The sequence below is a fragment of the Trachypithecus francoisi genome, unplaced genomic scaffold (assembly GCF_009764315.1).
Source record: "Trachypithecus francoisi isolate TF-2019V2 unplaced genomic scaffold, Tfra_2.0 Lachesis_group7, whole genome shotgun sequence".
Lineage (NCBI taxonomy): Eukaryota > Metazoa > Chordata > Mammalia > Primates > Cercopithecidae > Trachypithecus > Trachypithecus francoisi.
Genome location: NW_022681472.1, coordinates 77,969,610 through 77,975,609, shown reverse-complemented (window position 1 = coordinate 77,975,609; position 6,000 = coordinate 77,969,610).

Below are 6,000 nucleotides of genomic sequence, written 5' to 3'. Positions count from 1 at the left end.
TTAAACTTATTAAAGAAAACTTATTATTCAATTTTTGTAATTCTTTATATATTTTTGGATACAAACTTTTTATTCTGTATATGTTTCACAAATATTTTCTCTCAGTCTATGGCCTTTTTTTCCATTCTCTTAACAGTATCCATCAAAAAGCAGAAGTTATTAATGTCTATGAAGATGAATCCATCTTTTATTTTATAGATTGTACTTTTGGTGTCATATCTAAGAAATATTTTCCCAAACCAAGGTCATAAAGATTTCTTCCTTTGTTTTTTTCTTTGTATTTCAAATATATTCTTAAAAGAATGGAAAGTCTTGTGTGTCTAAGGGTATTTTAGATTTTGCTTTGCAAAGCCCTTTCTCCTTGTGCTGTCACACATCACACTTTCACAGTTGAAGGATGTCTTTCTTTTTGCTACGATAATATACAATTTGGACAGAAAAAGAGTACTTCTAATTTCTTTGCTAGAGGGAGCTTGGTAGACATATAGATTGCCCAACATCTGAATACCCTTTTGGTTTGGGAAAAGTGTCAAGATATTTGGAAGTAAAGAAGTGAAGCTATTCTCTTTCCCAGTTCTTCGGTAACTATACTGATAACTCTCAAAAAACCTAGGCCAGTCAAAAGGTTAGCAAGCAAATTAAAGTAGTACAGTAACAAAAATAATTATCCCAACACTTTGTGAGGTCAAGGCAGGCAGATCACTTGAGTCAGGAGTTTGAGACCAGCCTGGTCAACATGGTGAAACCCCGTCTCTACTAAAAATACAAAAATTAGCCAGGTGTGGTGGCGGGCACTTGTAGTCCCAGCTACTTGGGAGGCTGAGGCAGGAGAATCGCTTAAACCTTGGAGATGGAGGTTGCAGTGAGCCGAGATTGCACCACTGCACTCCAGCCTGGGTGACACAGTGAGACTCCATCTCAGAAAAAAAAGTTAACAAAAATAATTGAAAATACAATTAAAATATTGTCTATAAGAATATAATACAATTCAAATAAATATAGTTTTATTCACATAAATCCAATTCATATAATCTCTCTAAGAGCATCAAAGAGAAAGCAGTTAATAACCTTTAGCAAACTTCTTAAAATATTCCCTTCCCACCTTATTCAGTGAGGCTAGACTAAGTTATGCCACAGTAACGAACAATTTCAAAATCTTCATTAGATTAATCGCTTAAAACAGCTTTTTTTTTTTTTTTTGGCTGGGTTTTCAGCTTATCTCATTCTCTCAGGGATCCAGACAGAGGGAGAAGCTAGTATTTCAAAAGCTTTTGGTTGATGTATTAGTAGGAAAAGAGTTCTAGAGGTTCTCACACCAGCAATTAAATGTTCCAGCCCAGAAACGTCATTATTGCTTTTGCTCCCAACTCATGACCAGGACTGATATAGGAGTTAAGAATAAATTATTTAGGCAGATAATGAGGGTAGGGAAGTTCTTGGTAAGGTTTTCCTTTTAATGAAAAGCAGCCCCCAAATCATTTTCTTTTCTAACAAGGCGCAGCCTGTAAAATTGAGCTGCAGACATAGACAAGCAAGCCAGAAGCTTGCATGGGTAAATACCAGCAGTTGTGCCAATAGGAAAAGGCTACCTGGGACTAGGCATGTTCAAAATGGCATCTCCATCTTCCCTTCTCTTTGCCAAACCACATGTATAGCAAGGAGCAGACAGCATGGTGCTGGCCAAGGAGAAAGCTCATTTGCATAATAAGATTAGGGTGGTGTGGCCAGCATTCCCCAGGCATTACGTAAACATCACACCTGGTCCAACCAATCTGTGGGCCCTATGTAAAGCAGACACCACCTCCTCAAGCCTTTCTATAAAATCTGGTGCGCTCTGCCACAGGCTGGAAGTCCCATTCGGGCTCCCCACTCTATTGCAAGAGAGAGAGCTGTTCTCCTTTCTCCTTCTTGGGCCTAGTAAACCTCTGCTCCTAATACCCACTTCTTGTGTCTGCATACTTGATTTCCTTTGCGTAAGACGATGAACTTACTGTGGCATAACTTAGTCTCACTTCACTGAATAAGGTGGGAAGGGGATATTTTAAGAAGTTTGCTAAAGGTTATTAACTGCTTTCTCTTTGATGCTCTTAGATTATTTGAATTGTATTTATGTGAATAAAAAATGCCTCAGAACTATGGCTATACCCTTAACACAGAGCTAGGGAGTGCAATACTGCTAAATCAGTTATATATAGTTGCAATAAAGCTGTGAAAAAAACAACCACCAAACCTCTTTAGCATTTAACCATAAGCATTTATTGCTCATGCATCTGGAGTCAGCAGGTGGCTCCACTGATCTGGGCTGGGCTCACACACATATCTAGGGGCCAGCTGGTTTTCAGCTTTGTAGGCTGACCTCATCTGGGGCAACTGCAGTAACTCTATTCCAAGTGTCTCTCATCCTCCCACAAGCTAACCAAGCATGCTCTCAAGGCAGTGGCAGTGGTGCAGGTGAGCAAGCAGACACGCAATTCTTCTAGTCTTGGAGCTGGCACACCATCACTTTCACCTCTTCCTAATGGCCAAAGCCAGTATGTGGCTGAGCCCAAGGGCTGAGTATTATATTGCATTCATGGCAGGAGAACACTGAAAAGTTTCATGGATCCAGGGAGGAGTGCAGAATGGGGACCAGTTATGCAATCTACAACACCTACTGTGTGTTTGGAACGGGGCAGAACCTAAAATATTTGGTGAAAAGCATTAAAAACTCCCACACCATCCCTATTTCTCAGTATCTAAAATCTCTACAACCCTCAGGGCTTCCTCCTTTTCTCTTCTAAAACTTTCCTCAGCGCCCATAAACACCAGGGTTTCTAACTCTAAACTCTTTGTTAGAAGCTCAGCTTTATCTTTCTGCTTATTTAGCTCTTTTTCTCATTAACAGGAGTTAAAAAGAGCCTAGAAGCTGACCCAGAAACTAGAATCCTGCCTTGTGAGAATGCTGAGGGCCAGGCACGGTGGCTCAAGCCCGTAATCCAAGCACTTTTGGAGGCCGAGGTGGGCAGATCACTTGAGCCCAGGGATTCGAGACCAGCCTGGGCAGCAAAGACCCTGTCTCTATTTAAAAGAAAAAAAAGAAAAAATTTAAAAAAGAAAAGGAAAAATATTGGGAAGATTACACACTTATGGAACTCTCTTCCCTCCATGTAAGATACTCATTAATTGTGTGATTCTTTGATTAATGTTGCCTGCCCCACAGGACTGTTAACTTCACGAAGACAGAGCTCCCCAGAGCCTAGCAGAGTGTGGCATGGAAAAAATTGACAAAAGACCAGTGCTGTGGCTCACGCCTGTAATCCCAGTACTCTGGGAGATGGAAGTGGGAAAATCCTTTGGGGTTAGGATTTCAAAACTAACTGGTCAACATAGCAAGACCCTATCTCTACAAGATAGAAAGAAAAAAAAAAGTGGACAAAATGTATGTGTTGAGTGGGGGACTTGACTTGTTTTGTGCTTCCTAGCATCTGGCACAGTGTTAGGCACGTAGTAAGCCCTTAAGACATGTTTATTGAACAACTGAGCTATTATTTAAACCTAAACTACTTCAGGCTATATATATATATAATTTATCAAACTATAGTGGGGAAGAAGAAAAAAAAAAAAAAAAACAAGGCTGAGTTTCTAATCCAGCTCAGTCACTACATTGTTGCATGATCTGATCTTGGGTAAGTCACAACTTCTCTGAGTCTCATCTTCCTCACCTGCAAATGGCAGGAATGGAAAAATGCTTCCTTAACAGCCTTGCATTTCCCACATCCCATGCTGCTAAATATACAACATGGAAGCTCATTTATGCATCCCTTGACATTTTTCTTCTGCGTAATTGTAAAGAAAATGTTATTTCATATTTTTAGGTATGCATTCAGAAGGCCACAAGCAGACATGATTCATGTTTATACACAAGTTTTCTTCCTGACATACATAAAAACATGCTGCATTTTATGAAAATACCCCTTGAAGTTATCAATGTCAAGTCTGGACCTTCCGAAAGAGGTTTCTTTTTTGTGGGAAATACGATTCCCTCCTCACTTATTTCCCTGTTTCTTCTGGGATTTCTCATGACACACATGTGATACATCACTTCATTTTGACTTTTGTCACAAAGAAACCCTAGCACCTATTTTCCACAACTCTATTCTTTTTTGTTACCCAAGTAGAGTCAACTTTTGGTGCCCCAAATTGGAGACAGCAGCTCAACCCAATGATTCTCAAAAAAACTGGCTTAGTAACTACTCTTGAAAAACTTAAGGCTTATAAATGACATATTCAATGTGTCTGCATAATCCTTTCTATCAAAATTGGAAAAGGGCCTGGATTAGCTCTTCTCCTCTCTATAGGTAGGCCATATCTTGCTCTTGTCACTCACTGATTTAATCATCAGTGGATCATTCACTCAATATTTGGAATGCCAACTAGGCTCAGGCCCTGTACAAGTATCTGGAGTTGCAGAGGCAAAATAAGACGAGTTTCATGTTCTTGGAAAGCTCACAGCTTAGGGTGGAATGGGAAGTTCTAGGGAGAAATACATGTGTGACTGTAATACCATGTGATCAGCGTTATACTGATGTGCCTCAACTTATGATTAAGTTGTGTCCTGGTAAATTCAATGTAGTTTAAAAATACCGTAAGTTGGCCAGGCACGGTGGCTCATGCCTGTAATCCTAGCACTTTAGGAGGCGGAGGTGAGTGGATCATTTGAAGTCAGGAGTTCAACCAGCCTGGCCAACATGGTGAAACCTCACTTCTACTAAAAATGCAAAAATTAGCCGGCGTGGTGGTGAGTGCCTGTAATCCCAGCTACTCGGGAGGCTGAGGCAGGAGAATCGCTTGAACCTGGGAGGTGGAGGCTGCAGTGAGAAGAGATCACGCCACTGCACTCTGGCCTGGGCGACAGAGTGAGACTCTGTCTCAAAAAAAAAAAAAAAATCATAAGTAAACGCTTTTTTTTTTTTTTTTTTTTTGAGATGAGGTCTTGCTCTGTTACCCAGGCCAGAGTGCAGTGGCACAATCATGGCTCACTGCAGCCTCAATCACCTGGGCTCAAGCGATTCTCCCACCTCAGCCTCCCGAGTAGTTGGGACCACAGGTATATGCCACCATGCCTGGCTAATGTTTTTATTATTTGTATAGACGAGGTCTCACTATGTTGCTCAGGCTGGTCTTGAACCCCTGTGCTCAAGTGATTCTCCTGCCTTGGCCACCCAACGTGCTAGGATTATAGGTGTGAGCCATCGCACCCCGCCAAAAAATGAATTTAATACCTCTGACCTACTGAATGTCAATCATAGCTCAGCCTAGCCTACCTTAAACATGCTCAGAATACTTACATTAGCCTGTACTTGAGCTAAATCATCCAATACAAAGCCTATTTTATAACAATAATATTTACAATAAATTTATAATAATATTCCGTAAATAGCTCATGAAATTTATTGAGTAATGTACTGAAAGTGAAAAACAGAATGCTTATATGGGTTGAAGTATGGTTCCTACTGAATGCCTATTGTTTTTGAATATTCATAAAGTCAAAAAAGCATAAATTGACGTGTCATAAGTTGGGACCATCTATAACTGAGGTATTGGTAAACTTCAGAGAAGGGAGTGATTAATTATCTGGGAAAGAGAGAGAGATTTTAAAAGAAGAGTGACAGGCCGGGCGCAGAGGATCATACCTGTAGTCCCAGCACTTTGGGAGGCTGAGGCGGGTGGATCACGAGGTCAGGAGTTCAAGACCAGCCTCACCAACATGGTGAAACCCTGTCTCTACCAAAAACTACAAAAATTAGCCTGGCGCATTGGCAGGTGCCTGTCATCCCAGCTATTCGGGAGGCTGAGGCCGGATAATCATTTGAGCCCGGGTGGCAGAGGTTGCGGTGAGCCAAGATCATGCCACTGTACTCCAGCCTGGGTGACACAGCCAGATTCCATCTCGAAAAAAAAAAAAAAAAAAAAAAAACAGAGTGACACTTGAGCTAGGCCTGGAAGGATGAGGTGGAAAAG